Raw genomic sequence first — 18,953 nt, forward strand, 5'->3', positions numbered from 1 at the left:
CCTGGGTGGCAGGTGCCTAAGCACTTGAGCCATCTTCTGCTTTCCCCATGAGTAGGGAGCTGGACTGGAAGTGGAACAGCTGGGACGTGAACTGGTGCCCTTATAGGATGGTGGGGTTGCAGATGGCACCTTTACAGTGCTGGCCCCCGAAGCTACAAGATTTAAAGTTGCTTTCCCTGTTGGGACTTTGGACTTACTTGGGACTTTAGAAAAATCTACTTTTCCTTTTGGGATGGAAATATCTATCCTTTGTCTGTTCCACCATTGTATTTTGGAAGTAAACAATTTGTTTTGATTTGCTTGGCTCATAGCTAATGGGAATTTGGCTCAGAATGAAACATGACTTGAGTCTCACCCATATCTCATCTAAATGAGACTTTGAACTGTGGGGTTGATGTTGGAACAAGTACTTTGGGGTTACTGGGATGGAATGAATGTATTTTGCATGTGACAAGGACATGAATTTGGGAGACTGGGGGTGGAACTCTATGGTTTGAATGTGTCCTCCAGAATTTGTCTGTTGGAAACTTAGCCTCCAATGCAACTTGTGCAGACAAGGGAGCTTTAAGAGGGCCAGAGGTCTCAAGGGCTGTGCCCTGATGCGTGGACGAATGCCAGGGGGTTGGCTACGTGGGGAGGGGCTCCTGGTAAAAGGATGGGTTTGGCCCTCCACCCTCTTCCTTCCCTCCTCTCCTGTCTGCTCCCTTCTGCTACCAACTCCTCCTCTCCCCTCTTCCCCCTCTTGCTGTGTGATGCCTCCCACTGTGTTATAATCCAGCAAAAAGGCTTTCTTCCTGATGGGGTGTGGGGAGCAACTGGGAGCAATTCGGGCTAGACTAAGTTACTGGAATTAAGACTTATTCTATGCATCTGCTCTCCCACAATATGGCGCTGGGAGAGGAGAAAACAGCTTCTACGCAGCTGCCTCTTGCCAACTTGAGTGATGACCTCCAGGAGCTGATCCTGCTCCTGATTGGAGGAGAGCAGCGTACTCGGCGTGTGGGCAGCCGAGTTGGGATTGGTGGAAGAGGACTATAAAGGAGGAGAGAGACAACATGCACCAGGAACATCTAAGGGGAACATCTATTTGAAGGAACACCTGTGCAGCCCCCGAGAGAGCCGGCCGGCGGTGTGCCGCTCCCCCGCGGAAGTGGGGAAAGTGGCCAGGGGGAACTGCCCTTCCACGGAGGTGGAAGGGTTGGTAGCCAACCCGGGAAGAACCAGCAGCAAACCCGGGGAGGGCCGAGCAGACAAAAGAACAGCGCAGGGTCCTGTGTCGTTCCTCCACGAAGAGGGGAAGCGACAATGGGGCCTCTGCATCTTGGACTTCCCAGTCTGCAGAACTTAAACTAAATAGGCTCGCACTGTCTATGAACTGTTCAGACTGCGGTATTCTGTTACAGCAGCATGAAATAGACCAAGACGCATAATAAAAAAATGCAGGTGTAATGGCTAGGCCTGAAACATGGTCAAAAAATAGCAAATACTTGATAATGTTCAACCAATAAAGGTAAATATCAAACCAGGATATGGGCATACGTTCTTCTTTTCAGCTTTATGAAGGCATAATTGACAAAAATTGTATGGCATAATATTCTTTCTAAAGAATTTTATTTATTTGAAAGGTAGAGAGGAAAGAGGACACACACACACACACACACACATGCAGGGTGTGAGAGAGACACAGAGAACTTCTATCAGCTGGTTAACTTTCCAAATGGCTGCCACACCTGGGCCAGGCTGAAGCCGGTAGCTAATAACTCCATCCAGGTCTCCTACATGAGTGACAGGACCCAAGTACTTGGGCCATCTTGCATTGCCTTAACAGGTGCATTAACACCAAGCTGGGTTGGGAATGGAAGAGCTGGGACTGGAACCTGTGCTCTGATACAGGATGCTAGCTTTGCAAGTAGTGGCTTAACCCTCTGTACCATATGGCTTATTGTTCTTTAAAGAATATTGTTGTTTGTCCAATATTCAGTCAACTTTAATGATGTCTTTCATGGCCCAACAGAACAATATATACAAACTTGATGGAAAATGGCTAGGTTCGGTGGAGATGATTTTGAAATTGGACGAAAAATAAAACAAATGACTCTCCAGGAAGGAGAATTCAAAATAAATTTTTAATTTAAGAGCTAATAAAGTAAGATAAGAAATCATCCCAACATGAAATTTTTCTCTTTCTAGAAATTTTATCAGAAGAAATGTATTCACAGTGAATGAATAAAACACTGGCAAAAACATTATAACCGTTTTTTCAGGTTGTGGAATTATACACATATTACATAGTATATATTAATATGTAAATTATATATTAAATATAATATATTGTAGCCGGCGCCGTGGCTCAATAGGCTAATCCTCCACCTTGCGGCGCCGGCACACCGGGTTCTAGTCCCGGTTGGGGCGCCGGATTCTGTCCCGGTTGCCCCTCTTCCAGGCCAGCTCTCTGCTATGGCCAGGGAGTGCAGTGGAGGATGGCCCAGGTGCTTGGGCCCTGCACCCCATGGGAGACCAGGAAAAGCACCTGGCTCCTGGCTCCTGCCAGGATCAGCGCGGTGCGCCGGCTGCAGCGGCGGCCATTGGAGGGTGAACCAACGGCAAAGGAAGACCTTTCTCTCTCTGTCTCTCTCTCTCACTGTCCACTCTGCCTGTCAAAAAAAAAAAAATAAAATAAAAAATAAAAAATAAAAAATAAATATAATATATTGTATATGACTATGCTTCTGTATCATTGTATATGTGCAGTATATGTTTATGTATTATCAAAACTATGATAAGCAATTACATATCAGGTATATATTATAATAAAACATATAAGCTACTACCTCAAGTAACTAACCATTGATTTGTACATATTTGTGTCTTTATTGTTTGCAATTCTTCCATTTAAAAAATTCTCCAGATGTAGGAAGCTGACTGGTAGTCCCATAAATAAAGGGAATCACAGGAGCCAGAGATGCACCTGAGAGAGAGGCACCGGACCCTGGGATCCTCCCCGACCATCCATGGTTAGTCCAGGCAGCCCGCACGTAACTGAGAGGGGCCTGTCCTGTCCAAGCTTGGTAGGCTGTAGAGGAGCCCCAGCGAAGGTCCAGGCTGGCAGGACTCTCACTGGGGCTTCCCCCCCCAACACCCCACCCCGGAAGGCCAAGCCCTGCTTCAGATCCAGGCCTGTTGTCCACCCTTCCCCCACATGGAAAGGATCCCGCCTTCACCTGGGATGGACACCGTTCTCTGTCCCACAGTCTCTTCAGTGCAAGACCCCGACTCTGGCTCTCCTTGTCCAGAAACAGGAAACGTAGCTTAGAATCAGGGAGTTAGAAATTTCCTGTTATGAATCTGAATACAAACTTAAACCTGCCGGATAAAAATTCACATGTTGACTCACTCTCCAGTTCCCGGTCATTGTGCAAAGAGGTGACTTGCGTCTTTTACATTGGAAAGGAACACATGGGAATGCTCCCAAATTGTTCATTTTCTTTGTTGTTGTTGAATCCACATTGAAGTATGTGCTTGATTTTCCTAAATTAGGAAAGAATTTCTACTTATTTTTCATTTTACTTGAAAGGGAGAGAGAGAGAGAGAAGGGGGGCGGAAAACTTCCACCCACTGGTTTACTCCTCAGATGCCTGCAAAAGCCAGAATTGAGCTAGGTGAAAGCCATGAGCCGGAACTCAGACTGGATCTCCCATATGGGTAAAAAGGACTCAAATCCCCACAAAACCCCCATACTCCTACAATTTTTAAAAAGCAAAAATTACTCAGTTCAACTAAGTTGGACCAGGAGTTTAAAAATTGCTGTTTGTAACATTTATAGTTATGTTGAGACTAGGTGAGACAAATAAGAAAGTTGAAATTGAAGAATATTTTATCATTTTCCTATGTTATAAAAAGTAAAGGTCTTTACTCACGGGAAGAATTGAGAAAACAACATCAATTTCAGGCTCTGTGATGTAAAGATCGTTTAGGGTAATACTCTGATACTGATGCTAATGTAGTTACAGTAAAAAGGATGAACAAGCTAGGATTTTAGTGAAAAATCCAGAAGGGCATGCCGCTTTCAGTCCATAATTTGAAGTTTTACTAAGAGACATCGTGTCAGTACTGCTGGTATGAGGACATTCTTTGGAATAATTCAAATATGCACATTTTCAGAATCCATTCAAATGTGAAACATTTTGAGAAAAACATCAAATTTGACCTAACAGATACTCTTAGATATATTATGGCAATCCTGTGATGTTAAAACTGTTAGATTTAAACAAAATTCAAAATGAACTGTAGAAGTTACGTGAAACAACAGAAAGTTGCCCAAAGAGTGAACCACAGTTTTTGGTAGAAAATGAAAGGTGAGCGTTTCACGTAGTGGTTAACTCGCGGCTTGCTAATGCCTGTGTCCCATATCAGAGTGCCTGGTTTGCATCCTGGCGACCTTGCTTCTAATCCAACTTTATTCTAGTCACACCCTAGGAGACAGCAGGTGATGGTTTTAGTGCTTGGGTCTCTCTTACCCACAGGGGAAAACAGATTGGCTTCTGTCTCCTGGTTTCGGTCTGGCCTAGCCCTAGCTGTTGTAGGCATTGTGGAGTGAATTGTGGATGGAAGATCCCTCTCCCTGTCTCTGTGTCTTTCAAATGCAAATAAATAAATAAAATTGGAGAAAATGTCTTTTAAAAATGAACTTATGGGGCCCGCAGGTAAAGCCACCGCCTGCAATGTGGGTATCCCATATGGACGCCAGTTCTAGTCCTGGCTGCTCCACTTCCAATCCAGCTCTCTGCTATGGCCTGGGAGGGCAGTAGAAGATGGCCCAAGTCCTTGGGCCCCTGCACCCTCGTGGGAGACCTGGATGAAGCTCCTGGCTCCTGGCTGGACGGGCGCAGCTCCAGCTGTTGCGGCCAATTGGAGAGTGAACCAGCGGATGGAAGACTCTCTTTCTGCCTCTCTTTCTCTCTCTGTGTAACTCTTTCAAATAAAAAAAATTATGAATGTAGGTAGCTACATATTTGCTTGCTGTTAATAATAGTAGCAAACTCTTAGGAAAAAATAGATCTAACTTTGGATATTCCATTTTCAAAAGGATTTAAAGAGTTTTAAAATGCAAAGAAAATTAATTTTCAAAGTAGAATGAAACTATATTGCAAAGTAACATAAGTGACATTCCAAAAAATACTTAAAAAGTAAAATGAAGAAATAAAAATGTTCACATAATTATGAAGGGGAAGATTCATATAAAAAAAAATCCAACCTAAGTTTTGCACAGTCTGCTTTCTGTTTGAGCTATGTTGTTAGGCAAAGAAAGATTTGAACAAATTTAACCATAGCCTTGCTCTTTATAAATGTTTATGATATTCCAGCATTGAAAATCATAAAAGTGGAAGAATTAAGAAGCACTCTCTAAATCTATTTATTGATTTGAGAAATTGTAGATATCAGTGTGACAGCAACCTATATGATGAAACTAAAATACTCTGTGATGACAGCTTCTCATATATAAACTCATTACAGTGTTTGCACATAGTATGTGAAACTCATGTTCACTTCTTTTTAAAAAAAAAACATTTATTTATTTATTTGAAAGTCAGAGTTACACAGAGAGAGGAGAGGCAGAGAGAGAGAAAGAAAGGTCTTCCATCTTCTGGTTCACTCCCCAATTGGCTGCAACAGCTGGAGCTGTGCTGCCGAAGCCAGGTGCCAGGAGCTTCCTTCGGTTCTTTTCACATGGGTGCAGGGGCCCCAGGACTTGAGCCATCTTCTATTGCTTTCCCAGGCCATAGCAGAGAGCTGGATCAGAATTGGGGCAGCCTGGATTTGAACCAGCACCCATATGGGATGCCGGCACTGAAGGCGGTGGGTTTACCTGCCATGCCAAAGTGCCAGCCCCTAATGTTCATTTCTGAACTAAGCATTGCTTTTAAGAATTTTATTGACACTACTGTTGCCATGGTCTCAGCAGAGCTGTTTCTCCAAATACAACTAAGAAAAAATATATAATAATTTTGATTCAAGTAAGATTATTTAATTTGGCATTTCCTATGTGTGAACTAAATTTATATGAAAATCTTTTTTTTTTTTTTTTGATAGGCAGAGTCAGACAGTAAGAGAAAGAGAGACAAAGGTCTTCCTTCCGTTGGTTCACCCCCCAAATGGCTGCCACGGCTGGTGTGCTACGCTGATCCGAAACCGGCCCCTGGTCTCCCATGCGGGTGCAGGGCCCAAGCACTTGGGCCATCCTCCGCTGCCTTCCCAGGCCACAACAGAGAGCTGGCCTGGAAGAGGGGCAATCAGGACAGAACTGGTGCCCCAACTGGGACTAGAACCCAGAGTGCTGGTGCCGCAGCAGAGGATTAGCCTAGTGAGCCGCAGCACCGGCTGAAAATCTTGATTATAATATAATTAGTAATTTTTGGTGAACCAAAAGGGAGAAAGTAATTTTATAGAATATAGTATTTAGTGAATTATGAATATATTTAGCACTCATCCAACTATCATTATTCATAAACACACTTCTCAGACAAAGTGCAATAATAATTAAATTCAGTTGTCTGTTATGTTTGCTGACTTTCAATCACATAAAAATCATATTTAAACATCTTTGTTGCTACAAAGTTATTATTTGTGAAGATGGGATGATAGGACATATTTTAGTTAGCAGTATGTTAGTCTGAACTGTAGCTTTTAAATATGAGTCTCCATTTGGGTTCTTGTCCCAACCCTGCAAATACTCAGAGTAGACCTGGGGGCAAGTACTTCTCTGTTCCCATGAGACTTATTGAGCTGGGGGCAATGGACCTATCAGTTGGACAATAACTTGGAGGCTCATGCTTGGTCAGCCTCCTTTTTGTTAAAGATTTATTTTACTTATTTGAAAGGCAGAGTAACAGAGAGAAAAATCTTCCATCTGCTGGTTCACTCTGCAAATGACTGCAATGGCTGGGGCTGGGCCAGGCTGAAGCCAGGAGTCTGGAACTCCATCTGGGTCTGCCACATGGGTGGAAGGGGCCCAGGTGCTTGAGCCCTCAGCAGCAGTTTTCACAGATGCGTTAGCAGGGAGCTTGATTGGAAGTGAAGCAGCTGGCTGTCAAACTGAGGCTCCAATGTGGGGTGCCAGCGTCTGCTCCGTCTGCTGCACCACAATGCCAGCCCCTGGTCAGCCTCTTAGATGAATGGTAGGTAAGCTAGAAATGTAGACAGCCTGGGATTAAGCTGTAAGGACAGAGCACAAGCAATACTATTTGTGATCCCTTGAAAACATTTAGAGGGAGGCAGAAAGAGCTAAAGAAAACCAGGTGCCTGGGGGTGAGGGTAAAGGGCTAGGGTGAGAGATGGGAGAGGTTACTTAAGTCTCCTCTTCTCCCTGTGCCCCTCCTCCCTCTTCTGGGATTTGTCACGTAATGACCAGTGCCCACGAGCTAAATGATATTACCTAGGCTTAGCTCTAAAGCTTGCAAAAACCATTTATGCACTTAATCTCACCTGTCCCAGTTTCCTCATTTAGAAGTTGTGAGTTAGAGTATTAACTGATTGTACCACATTGCTTCAATGGATTGTAGGTAAAAGCAATTATAAAACATTTGGCAAAAATAAAGCCCCAATGAGTATACCATGAGAATAGTTTCTGTCTCTATGACACTGAAAATATATCCATCATGTAGTTATAACCTATGTGCCATATTTCCACTTAGTTGTTAATTACTTTCTTGGAAATACTTCATATGAATATCAACAAAATGATCAGATTTAAATGAACTTGGTTCAGACCTAATTATAGGCTTGTTTTCCCAGAGCTTGACAAGAAAAGGAAGGAAGGAAGGAAGGAAGGAAGGAAGGAAGGAGGGAGGGAGGGAGGGAGGGAGGGAGGGAGGGAGGGAGGAAGGAAGGAAGGAAGGAAGGAAGGAAGGAAGAGAGGGAGAGGAATGGAGGGAGGGAGGAAGCTGAAAGGGAGGAAGGGAGGGAGGAAGAGAGAAGGGAGGGAGGGACAAAGGGAGAAAGGAAGAAAAGGAAAAACACCTTGACTTTTGTCACTCTCTAGGTCTTCTGGGGTAATTAGCACATGGTCTTTGTTTCTTATTTGCTAGCCCAGCACTTCCCTTCAGCTTGCAGAGGTGGTTTGTCATCTGAGGTTGTGTGTCAAAGTCTGGTCATAACACTGAGTGCCAGTTACAAAACCTGTGTAACTGCGTAGATTATTTCATTTTTCCATCATAGTAATTTAAACATCCAGTTCCTAAAGATACTTCCCCCTCATTTGGGAGTGATCTTGCCCTGCTGTTTTTATTCTAATCTCAGCAGCAGTCCTTAATAAAACAAAGTAAAAAATTAAGAATGCTTGGAGACTGTAACAAAAATCTTGCTTTCTGCCCCCAACAAGTACCTGTGGTCTATATCAATGTAGGTAACAGGAATTAAAAGGTCATTTATTTTTGTGCAAGAAAATTTTCAAGTCCATAGAGGCAACTGTCTCCTGTTCTGTTTTCATCTAAGATAGAAACCTGTATTAATTAGATATTTATGTGTACAGATTATTAAAATAGTTAGTGGCTTAATACAGCAAACATGCATTATCTCCTTTTTACAAAATGTTTCTTTGTTTTTATTTACTTGAAATGTGGGAGAGAGAGAGGGAGAAAGAGAGAGTGAGAGAGAGAAAGAGAGAGAGAAAGAGGGAGGGAGGAGGAAGGGAGGGAGAGAGCGACGGAGAGAGAGAGAGAGAGAGAAATATCTTCCATTACTGGTTTACTTTCCAAATGTCTACAACAGCTGGGGCTGGCCCAGGCCAAAGACAAGGGCCTGGCACTCCATCAGGGTCTCCTATTTGGGTGGCAGGGGCTCAAGTACTTCAGTTATCATCTGCTGTCTCCCAGGATGCATTAGTAGAAAGCCAGATCATAAGTAGGGATGCTTCTTGAACTGGCACTCTGATATGGGATGCAGGTATCCCAAAGTGGCAGATTAACCCACTGTGCTACAGTGCCTACCTTTGCATTACTGCATAGTTTTTGTGTCCCAGGAATTTGGGAGAAAATTAGCTAGGAACTCTGACTCAGGATGTTTCATGAGGTTGGAATTGATGTGAACTGGGACTGCAGTAATATGAAGGTATGACTGGGGCTGAAGGAACTGCTTCCAATATGGCCCATTCCCATGACTGTTGGCAATTTCTCACTATGTGGACATCTCCACAGGGTTCCTCAAGTGTCCTCACCATGTGATTGGCTTGCTCCAGGGTTAGTGGCCATTACCTCTGTTGTTTTATACTGGTCGTTCATACCAATGCTGATACAAGGTGGGAAGAGGAACATCAGAGCATGAACACTGAAGCAGTGGGGCTTGGAGACTGGCTAATGTGAAGTTGTGTTCAGAGTATTCAGCGACTAGGATTGAAGCCAGAATGCACTCAGTGGAAATTGCATCCTTTGAGTTCCTTGTGGATATTCCTTAGTCTTTGAGCTATGGATTGGTTACCATTTGAGGCAATAGTAAAAGCATGCTAGACTTGGGACCCAAAATGTCATCTCAAATTTTAGTTCTTGACTACCCTCAGAAGGTACCTGGTCTAAATCTGACTCTCTCAATTAGTTTTTATTTAAAGGAGAGGTATTAACACATATCTATCTACTTTAGAAATGAAATCAAAGTACTTAGGAATAGATTTAAACAAAGAGGTGAAGTTTCTGTACACTGAAAACTACATACACTATATAAAATACTGATAAAAGAGATTTAAGACACAAGTTAATAGAAAGATATCCCATGTTCATGGATGAACTAATCAGTATTTTAAAAATATTCATGCTATCCAAAGATCTACAGATTCAATGCAATCCCTATCAAAATATCAATGCCATTATTCACTTAAGTGGAAAAAATCCTTCTAATATTTGTATGAAATAACAAAAGATCCTGAATAGCCAAAGCAATTTTGAGCGAAAAGAACAAACTTGGAGGTACCACGTTACATGACTTCAAAATTTATTCCAAAACTAGTAACCAAAAGAGCATGGTACTATCATAAAAACAAGTAATGGACAAATTTTACAGAATAGAAACCCAGGATAAATCCATACTTTATAGTCAATGGATTTTTGAGAAAGATGCTAAGAACATACAATGTAGAAAGGACAATCTTTTCAAAAAATTAAAAAATGGATATCTATATGCAGACAAATGAAACTAGTCCCTTATTTTATACCACCTACAAACATCAACACAAAACAGATTGACGCTTATATGTGGTCCAAATCTATGAACCTTCTAGAACAAAACCTCAAATAGAAGCTCCATCATATTGATTTGGGCAATGATTTTTTTGGGTAGAAATCAAAAAGCACAGGAAACAAAAGCAAAAATAGACAAATGTGTCTACACCAAGCTGAAAAGCTTCACACAGAAAAAAACAATCGACAGAGTGAAGAGAAAGCCTACAGAAAGAGAAAAAATATTTGCAGAATATCCACCTAAAAAGGGGCTAATATTAAAAACATGTAAGGAACACAAACAACTGAAGAACATAAAGCCAAAAAACCCATTTAAAAAATAAGCAAAGAACCCAAATAGATCAGGCTGGCGCCGCGGCTCAATAGGCTAATCCTCCACCTACGGCACCTGCACACCGGATTCTAGTCTCGGTCTGGGCGCCGGATTCTGTCCTGGTCACTCCTCTTCCAGGCCAGCTCTCTGCTGTGGCCCGGGAGTGCAGTGGAGGATGGCCCAAGTGCTTGGGCCCTGCAACTGCATGGGAGACCAGGATAAGCACCTGGCTCCTGGCTTTGCATCAGCATGGTGCGCTGGCCACAGCAGCCATTGGGGAGTGAACCAACGGAAAAGGAAGACCTTTCTCTCTGTCTCTCTCTCTCTCACTGTCCACTCTGCCTGTCAAAAAAAAAAATAGATAGTTCTCAAAAAAAGACATACAAATGGCCAAAACGTGTGTTAAGAATTGCTCAATATCATTAATCAGGAGAATGCAAATGAAAACCAATGTGACTGAGAGAGAGACAGCGTGTCGGACTCGGCAAGGTCCCCCCTGGATTTAGGCAAGAAGGCCCCTCGGTGTTTTGTGTGCTGTTCAGTTCTGTGAGGGTGAACCCTCCTATGCCTCTTTCCTTGTCCTTGTCCTTGGTCTAAATGACCCCAGGTTAGCACACGCCGCCCAGAAGCGTACGTCGCTTCTCGGCTCCTCCTTTTATTTTCAGTTCGCCCGGCGAACTCATATAAGGGACTGATCATCCCAGAATTCAAAACCAAGTCATCTTCCCTCACTCGAGAGAGGTGACACTCCGGAGACACTGTGTGGCATATGGTCTTGACCTAACGAATCAAGGAAGTCCCCCACTAAGCACAGGACATACTTAGATCTGATACACCACTGTATGTTTGTCTAAGGTAGGAAACCCCTGCAAAATGCCATCAGCCGCAGAGGTGCTAGGAATTTGCTTTGTTATGGCAGCAGTGCTGTGCGTGTCCTTCCTTTGACTAGAGTTGGTGTGGCGTGACGCTCTTAAGCACTCAGACATGGGAAAGATACCCCTCTGTCAGAATCCTGCGCAGATTATCGAACATAGTGAATCTGTGAGTGATCAGAGCCTGACACTTCAAGTCCCTGTTTCACAGACAACAGTTGATGACTTAGAGAGAGAGAGCTCTGACAGTGAAAATGACAATGTAGCAAACAAGATAGCAAACAAGGTAGCAAACAATGTGGCAATGCCTAGTCAGCCACCCCCCACATACCCGGAGGATGAACTTAGACCACCTCCAGACAATAACTCACAGGAGATCATCCCATCCATACCCAGTGAGGATCCCCACATTTGTGGCAGTCCTTGGGCACCCCAGGCTCTCAGGGCAGGTGCTAGATCCCATGCCACCCGGATGTTTGCCATAAATGTTGAAGTGGATGCAAAATTCAGGCCCTGGTTTCCAACGCCTGTAAAAAGGTTTCTTCTAACCAAGGGCTGAGGATATGCTTGTGTCTTTCCAGAGAATGCGGGACAGCCCATTTGGGTACCAGCCAGAAACATCAAGCCTGCAACTGACAGCCAACCAGAACCAGCTGAACAAGACTGAGAATCCACCTTGTTAGCAGACACACCTGCCCTATCATCCTACCCTGAGAAACTGCCCATAGCCATATCTGTTACTGTTTTATACCCCACTAGCTCTGGTCAGCCACTCGAATGGCCCACAGCCTGTGTGCGGTCACACCATTCCTGATTACCATTGTTCCTCATTCCTACCCCTATCTGAGTGCTGGTTAGTCAATGATGGGTAAGATCCCCTGGGGGACAACCTAAGACAGGCACAGCCATGTAGGGCGACCACATGGAAACAGGGTCAACAATGGCATGGCCAAGAATCATGCCTCCCGTTGCTCAAAAAGAAATGAAAAGGGGGAAATGTGGTGAAATGAGGAGGTGAAAAGGTCATGCCAAGATGGCCACTGTGGTGAAAAGGTCGTGCCAAGATGGCTGCTGAGGTGAAAAGGTCATGCCAAGATGGCTGCTCACAACAGAAATTGCCTGGCAACGGGCCATGATTGGATGGCTTAGGAAACCACATGACAACAGAGCCTGACTGACAGCAGGCCATGATCAGATGGTTTCAGAAACTGCCTGGCAACAGAGCCTGACTGTCAACAGGCTGTGATTGGATGGCTTTGGAAACTGCCTGGCAACAGGCTGTGATTGGTTAGGGCATAGACCGCCCCTTGACCGAATTGGCTGCCTTGGCTATATAAGCAGCTGTAGCAACTGAAATAAACAAGTCTGCGGGCTGCTCAACTCCTGGGGTCTGTGTGGTGTCTCTGCGCCTCTTGCCCCCACCACGCTCCTCCTCTCAGAATGAATCCTCTCAGAGAAGAAATCAACCTCAACACATAATGCTATAGTTTCTCATACTTGTTAGGATGTCTATTACCAAAAAGATAAAAGATAGCAAGTACTTTTGAGAATGTGGAGAAAAGGAAAACTCCATGTATAGTTGGTGTGAATGTAAATTCGTACAGTCATTATGGAAAATAAGATGATGATTCTTCAAAAAATTAAATACAGAACTACTATTTGACCCAGCAATCCCACTGGTGGATCTATAGCCAAAATAATTTAAACCAGTATATTGAAGAGATATCTACACTCCCATGTTCATTGCAGTATTATTCTTAATAGCCAAGATATGAAATCAAAAATGTCTGACAGTGGATGAATGGATAAAGAAAATATATGGGCATAAAAAAAGGAAATTCTGTCATTTGCAACAACATAGATGAATCTACCAGATATTAAGTTAAGTGAAATGAGTTATGCACAGAAAGGCAAATGTGAGAGGTCTTCAGAAAGCTCATGGAAAATACATACTGTGATAAAACTATGCATAGATTACAACATTTTTGCACCAAAATGAACTTATCTTTTAGTTCCACTTTCCACAAATTTCTAAAGTTCCCTGGTATCATGTATATCATATGGAATCTAGAAAGATTGATCTAGAAGTAGAGTGGAGAAGGTAGTTACCCAGAGCTGGGGTCATTGGGAGAGGGGCTGAGGAAATGTTAGTCAAGTGATTCAAAATTTCAGTGGTGAGAAGAACGTTCTAGAGATCTATTGTACCACATGGTGAGCATAGTTGATGATATATTCTTTAAAAAATGCTGAGAGGGTGGATGCAGTGTTCTCACCACAAAATGATAACTATGTATGGGAATACATATGTTAATTATCTAGATTTAGTCATTCCACAGTGTATATATACTTTAAAACCATATGTTGTACACGGTAAATACATGCAATTTTGTCTGTCAATTTAAAAAAATTTTTAAAAGTGGTTAGGATAGTAAAAAAAAAAAACTCACTAGAACACACATCATAATAAGGTAGCCCATATCTAATTATAATGGCTGCTCCCCACAAGAACTATTTCAAAACAGGCATGAGAATGTATTTAGCAGCATCTTAGAGCAATCTTCCCAAAGTGGCCTGATTCCAGAAGCTGAGATTCAGACCTAAGTCAGAATCTCTGAGAGTTGGGGCTGGGGATCTGTCCTGTTTCCTGTGATGAGGCCAGTCTAGGAAATGCTACATTTGGTACATTTACATCTGGAAAGTGGAATGTGTGGAGTCTGAGTATCTAGAGAAAGAGGAAGGGAGCCGTGAGATTTTCTCACTTAGAAATCCTGGCATTGTCACTGATTCAGCATTTCCGTGTGTGTGTGTGTGTGTGTGTGTGTGTGTTTGTGTATGTATGTATGTGTGTTTGCACATGTGTTGCAGACAGGGCACATGTGTGGATGCTTCATGAGCGTTTGCAATCATCACATGTGCCTACTATGTAGGATGTACCCACTGTGTTTGAGAAATCTTGCTATGTGGTGGCTTCTCTATTCCCGCCCACCTCCTTTGGTGTGATGAACTAGGAAAAATGTCTCTCTTCACTGAGTCTGCCTTTGGTAGCTTATGAGGGTAAATTGAAAAAGGTTGTGAAAAAAGTAGAATTAAGAGGTAAGTTGAGGCCGGCGCCGCGGCTCACTAGGCTAATCCTCTGCCTTGCGGCGCCGGCACACCGGATTCTAGTCCCAGTCGGGGTGCCGGATTCTGTCCCGGTTGCCCCTCTTCCAAGCCAGCCCTCTGCTGTGGCCAGGGAGTGCAGTGGAGGATGGCCCAGGTGCTTGGGCCCTGCACCCCATGGGAGACCAGGAGAAGCACCTGGCTCCTGCCTTCGGATCAGCGCAGTGCGCCGGCCGTAGTGCACCAGCCGCGGCGGCCATTGGAGGGTGACCCAATGGCAAAAGAAGACCTTTCTCTCTGTCTCTCTCTCTCTCACTGTCCACTCTGCCTGTCCAAAAAAAAAAAAAAAAAAAAAAAAAAAAAAAAAAAAAGAGGTAAGTTGAGGTAGAGATTTGGTGCAATGGTTAAGTCACTGCTTGGGATTCTTACATCTCATATCAGATTGCCTGACTGGAATCCTGGCTAAGCTTCCAATCCAGCTTCCTGCTAAAGTGCATCCTGGGAGGGAATACGTGATGGCTCAAGTACTTAGGTCCAAGCCACGCTCAAATGGAGTTCCAGTTTCCTGACTTCAGCCTGGCTCTTGCTGGTATTTGAGGAGTGAATCAATGGCTAGAAGATCTCTAAGCCTTTAAATATTTTAAAAAAATAAAATAAAAAATGCACATGTAGTCTTGTTTTGTGAACTTCTAAGTGTTAAGAAATAAAATTATCTTGGAAAAAAAATTTAAATCCGTGCTTAGTCTTTTCACAGTATCCTTTTCTTTCTTTTTTTTTCAAAAGATTTTATTTATTTATTTGAGAGGGAGAGTTACACACAGTGAGAGGGAGAGACAAAGAGAAAGGTCTTCCTTCCGCTGGTTCACTCCTCAAATGTCTGTGACGGCCGGAACTGCTGATCTGAAGCCAGAACCCAGGAGCTTCTTCCTGGTCTCCCATGTAGGTGCAGGGGCCCCAAGAACTTGAGCCATCTTCTGCTGCTTCCCCAGGCCATATCAGAGAGTTGGATTGGAAGAGGAGCAGCTGGGACTAGACCCAGCACCCAAATGCGATGCTGGCACTGCAGGTGGAGGATTACCCTACTGCAACATGGCGCCAACCCCCACAATATCCTTGTCTGTGTACTCTTTGAAGACCCTTGTACTCTAGCTGGAACTCATGCCATGGTTTGGCATAAAATGCAGTGAATAGAACTGGCTGGTTTACGATGATGGAAAGAGGAGCTCCAACTGTGTGTTTAAGTGGAAAAAGGGGCAAGGTGAAAAGTGGAATATATAAATATTATACCTTTGGGTGAAAAATGGGAAACTCAAACTACTAATATTCTTTTTTTAAATTTGCTTAAAGAGACTCTAGCAGAATACCCAAGAAATTAGTGAACTGAATTATCCTGAGAAAACCAATGGGACATGGCGGGAGGTAGGAGTGAGACTCTTCACAGTATACTTTTCTAAAAGATTTTGAACCAGATGAATATGTTGTCTGTTCCCTGAAACAAGACCAAATATAACAATGTGCAGGTTAAACCAGATAGACTGTGGTCTGAATTTGGCCCATGAACTTTCATTTGAGACCTCTGTGTTGCACAAATCCCTAAACTTAAATTATTGACACCTGAATCATTGATTTATTCATTACACACACACACACACACACACACACAGGTCTCCAGTCTGCTGGTTCACTCTCCAAATACCTGCAATAGCTAGGCTGGGCCAGGCCACAGCCAGGAGCCCAAAACTCAATCTTAGTAACCCATGTGGATGTCAGGGCCCAACCACTGCCTTCCATGGTGTGCATTAGTAGGAAGCTGGCATTGGAAGTGGAGCCATGTCTCAAACCCAGGTACTCTGGCATCTTCACAGCTGGACCAAATGGTCACTGCATTCTGGAAACATACCAAATGCCTCCTGAGATACAGTCCACGTTGAGGTGCCAGCCACTTTGCTCTGGCCCCAAAGAGCCTCTGTCTCTGCACTCTAGTGGTCCTGCTTGTTGGAATACCTTCTCTTTTGCATTGACAACTTAACTCCTCAGTGTTTTCTCAGTGAATCTTGGGTGAATAGTAAGACATGCAGATTAGCTACACAAGCCTGTTTGAATACTCACAAATGATGTTTGAGGTCATATAAATACTTCAATCTTAGCTATTTTAAATGAATCCTTCTTAGTCCTGCTTGTTCTATTCATTTGTTGGGCAAATACTTTGTTCATTATTCCAAGATAAACTTAACCCCAAGCCAAGTGAAACTATTGCAAATTCTAGATAAAAGAAATATTAATGAATCTTAAATATATTTGTAAATAAAATGTCTGAGAGCAAACTGTTCTCGGTGAGATACAGGAAATATGAATGAATAGGTGGAAGGGATCAGGAATAAAATGGAAATCTAATCTACCTTCCTTTGTAGAAAAAATACGATGTGACATTGCCTTCTAGAATTTGATAAACTAATCCTGACACTAATAATCTTATCTCTTCTGGAGGTGTGTTTTGGCTTCTTTCCCCACCTCCCCCAACCAAATCCCATTAACTCCCAGAAATGTGCAGTGTGTGTACAAAAGCAGTGACTTTGCCCCTCTGGTTGAATGGAGCTCTGTATTCTCTGAGCCCTCATAAAGGTGCCAGTAGAGATTTTTGAGATGAAAATGCATTTGCTACCCTGACGCTGGGAAATATTTCTGGATTGTTAAGGATTCTACTTCCTGAAAATTCTATTCCTAAGTCCACTTTGTTTGGACTCACTGTGAGGCAGGCAGCAGAGTCACTTGAGATGAATATTATGGGCTTTGAACTGAAATTAATGTATTTGGAAAGCCTAACTATTTGTGCAGAATCGGGTCTCTGATCAGAATGTTATCTCAAGAACCCAGAGGTTAAATAATTTTATTCAAGAAGAAAAAGGTTCATTGACATTTTGTCCTGTATGTCTGAATAAATTAATTATTCTGGGATATGAGACAAGAAGGCTGTCAGTCTATGTGTTAATAAAACTTGTTCTAGGTAGAGAGTTAATCTCATATCTAGTAGACTTTTGCATCTGTGTAAATTGTCTTTTGTACATCACAAATCACCCCATATTGAGTGAATTTAAAATATCTTCCTATTGCTATGGCTCTGTAGGTTGAGTGGGCTCAACTGAGCTTGGGTTTTGCCTGGGATCTTTCAAAAGGCAGCAGTCAGTAGTTGGGGCTAGAGTCATCTCAAAGCTTGACTGAGTTGGGAGTTGGCTGGCTTCTTGACTCATGTGTCACGTGCATCAGTCAGCTTTTCCTCACAGTAACAAATACCTGAGAGGAGCTACTTAGGAAGGAAGAGGTATATTTTGGCTCATGGTTTTATAGCTTCACAGGCCAAGATTGGGTGGCCTCATTAGCTTGATGAGCAGGGAGGCTGGCGATGAGAGAGCATGTATGGAGAACGGTAGCATTGGGAGCCAGGAAGCAGAACAGGGACACACTCGTCCTATGCCCCGTGTCTGTTTTTATTTAAAACATAAAGTTTTATTTATCTATTTTTATTTACTTGAAAGGCAGAAGGACTAGGGGTGAGGGGTGGGGGCAGGGGGAGAGAGAGAGAGAGAGAGAGAGAGAGAGAGTCAGTCTACTGGTCTACTCTCCAAATCTCTGCAGCAGCCACAGCTGGGCCAGGCTAACGCCAGGAACCTAATTCTCAGTCTGGGTCTCCCATGTGGGTAGCAAGAACTCAAGTACTTTTTACTTGAACCATCCCTTATGGCCTCCCAGGGTGCACAGTAGCAGGATGCTGGAATCAGAAGCCAAGTGGGGACTTGATCCAGGCACTCCACTATGGGATGGAGGTGTCCCAAGCATCAGCCAGTGTCTGCCCCATGGGGCTATCTTTAAAAAGAGAAAATTGATCATGAGGGTTCCATCTTGGCAACTGATTCCAATCCTATTATTTCCCAAAGCCCCCAACTTCAGACACAATAATTGGATCAAGCCATCACCCCTATTTAGTACCATGCACATAAGACTTTGGGGTTTAAGCATCTGTAAGAGTCAGAGAGCCAAAGCATGTTCAAACCATAGCATTCCATGGGGCTGGTGCTGTGGCATAGTGGGTAAAGCCGCCACCTGCAGTGCCGGCATTCCATATGGGTGCCGGTTCGAGTCCTGGCTGCTCCACTTCCAATCCAGCTCTCTGCTATGGCCTGGGAAAGCAGTAGAGGATGGCCCAAGTCCTTGGGCCCCTGCACCCACGTAGGAGACCCAGAAGAAGCTCCTGGCTCCTGGCTTTGGATCAGCACAGCTCTGGCCATTGTAATCAACTGGGGAGTGAACCAGCAGATAGAAGACTTCTCTCTCTCTCTCTGCCTCTCTTTCTCTCTCTAACTCTTGACTTTCAAATAAATAAATAAATGAATATTTTTTTTAAAAGCATAGCATTCCACCCTGCAGCTTCCCCAAACTCATGTCCTTTTC

The 18,953-nt window shown here is 43.4% G+C and overlaps 1 protein-coding gene across 4 annotated transcripts in view; it reads left to right on the forward strand.

Annotated features, from left to right (window-relative positions):
- LOC149122250 (uncharacterized) overlaps positions 1 to 18,953 on the forward strand; it is a 402,594-nt gene that overhangs the window by 105,022 nt on the left and 278,619 nt on the right. The window contains exon 3 of one of the 4 annotated variants that reach the window (XM_089313051.1): positions 11,990 to 13,080. The exons of the other annotated variants lie outside the window; for them this stretch is intronic. The gene's annotated coding sequence lies outside the window, so the exon portion shown is untranslated. Of the gene's footprint in view, positions 1 to 11,989; positions 13,081 to 18,953 lie in introns of those variants that run through there. 4 annotated transcript variants of the gene reach the window in all.

The sequence above is a fragment of the Oryctolagus cuniculus genome, chromosome 14 (assembly GCF_051225735.1).
Source record: "Oryctolagus cuniculus isolate XC-2025 breed Fujian yellow rabbit chromosome 14, ASM5122573v1, whole genome shotgun sequence".
NCBI lineage: Eukaryota > Metazoa > Chordata > Mammalia > Lagomorpha > Leporidae > Oryctolagus > Oryctolagus cuniculus.